This window comes from Pseudomyrmex gracilis, unplaced genomic scaffold, assembly GCF_002006095.1.
Source record: "Pseudomyrmex gracilis isolate BER0280 unplaced genomic scaffold, ASM200609v1 scaffold_3440, whole genome shotgun sequence".
Classification (NCBI taxonomy): domain Eukaryota; kingdom Metazoa; phylum Arthropoda; class Insecta; order Hymenoptera; family Formicidae; genus Pseudomyrmex; species Pseudomyrmex gracilis.
Window position 1 is genome coordinate 3,174 of NW_018024024.1, and position 1,899 is coordinate 5,072.

Sequence of the window (1,899 nt, forward strand, 5' to 3'; positions counted from 1 at the left end):
TCTCTTCATATTCACTTTTATATGCTTGAATAAAAGAAAATGATTGTGCGTTTTTATGTAAATTTGCATAGTAGTTTAAACGGTAATGTTTATATACAATCGTTGATTAGTGTAACGTAGTGACTTCAGAAACGCGCATTTACGTCAAAATTGCAAATAATTTAAAATTAAAATAACGTGAAACACAGAAAACATAGAAACTGTAGAAAAACTAAAACTTGTTCGCAAGCGATTTACGATAAAATACACAAAATTTTAACGTTGTCGTAGTTTTTTTTTCAATAAAAGAATAAAATAAAATAATTACTTATTATATATTTTTATATCGTCGCTTGTCTTTAAATTTCATTGTTACGTTCCGATAATATAATCACTGACATATCTGGCCGATTATCATCGTCGGTTTTTTATGGATAACACAACACAATATTATTCAATATTACTAGAAAAATCGATTTTTCCACGTTGGAAAAAAACATACATATACCGAATTTATAATTTATTTATTATTTCATCTTTTCATACTGCGCACAAATATGCGCATACATTTGAATACATACCGCAGTTTTGTATACATATTTTATGTCGTATTAAGTGTGAAGAACGTTCTAGTTACATGATTGTTAAATCGTCGCGATTAGACATAGTGCCAGATCTTGAAAAAAACTCATTAATGAAAAATACTTTTTTCCGATAAACTTCGATTTGATATAACTATTTTTTGTGTGTGTATCGACTCATCAAAGAAAATACATGCAATCATAAATACACGAAAAACTTTGAGCTAACGTTATATCAGTTCAGGTTTGGAAGTTTTAAGAGATGGAGTATGATAAGATATGCTTCCTTCAGGCTTTCGAACATTACAGTTTGATAACATGTGTACACAATATTACACATGTAAAAATCATGTGGTTTTCTAAGATACAGATTACGTACTAGTTATACTCAGTAATCACATTATCAGGAAGAAGACTATAAGACTATTGTTTTGTAATAAATGTTTTTAACGTGCAACACGCGCTTTGCACTCGCATGACACTAATTTATACGAAGAGAAAAAAAGAAAGTTGCCTTTGAAATTTCTGTGCTCAAAAATGTAACCGTCACGTGTATTAAAATTTTCGATACAACAATAAAAAGAAAATACAGAAAAAGAAACATAATTAATTGTTTGCAACAGATTGTAAGCAACGGCACAGAGAAGATATTCGTCGCGATTTTAATTTGCAAGGCGCGCGGGTGAAAACGAAAAAAAGCTGGTGGATCTTGCGAAGGTTTGCTTTAAAACTGTCGCGTAAAATCGCTGACAAGATGCAGGGAGCTAGTGTTTGGTTGCCATTGAGTGTTTTTCGGCATTGCGCCGACATTGGCTTTCGATGTCTCGACGGATAGACGAGCTATCTTGACTAACGCCGCTTTCTAAGCGGATTTCTCTGTAAAATTAAGTAATCCCCAAAACGTTTGTAATTATAGAGAGTTGTAAATAGTAATAAATTCTTTTAATTATTCACACAACTACACACTAACAACCGTGTTTGGATCCTCCAATCGGCTTATCTTTTATTTTCAGAATTAAATAAAACTTGGTTTTCCACATAAGCATCACGTATTTTTTATATATTATTATTTTTAAACAATAAAAGATATTATTTTCTACAAAACCATATGTCTCGTACAAAAATCTACATATGATTACAATAACAAATGTTACGTCCTGAGCCTATGGTTACGGTCGGGCATTAGTAAGGCTGGATCCTCATACAGACACCGGCGCTTTGACACCGAGCGTTGATTGGTGAAAAGTGGGTAGTGGGAGTAAACGGCGCTAAAACACCGGAGCTGTCATGAGGATTGAGTTTTTCATGATTTTTTGGCGTTGAAGCGCCGAAATGTTTG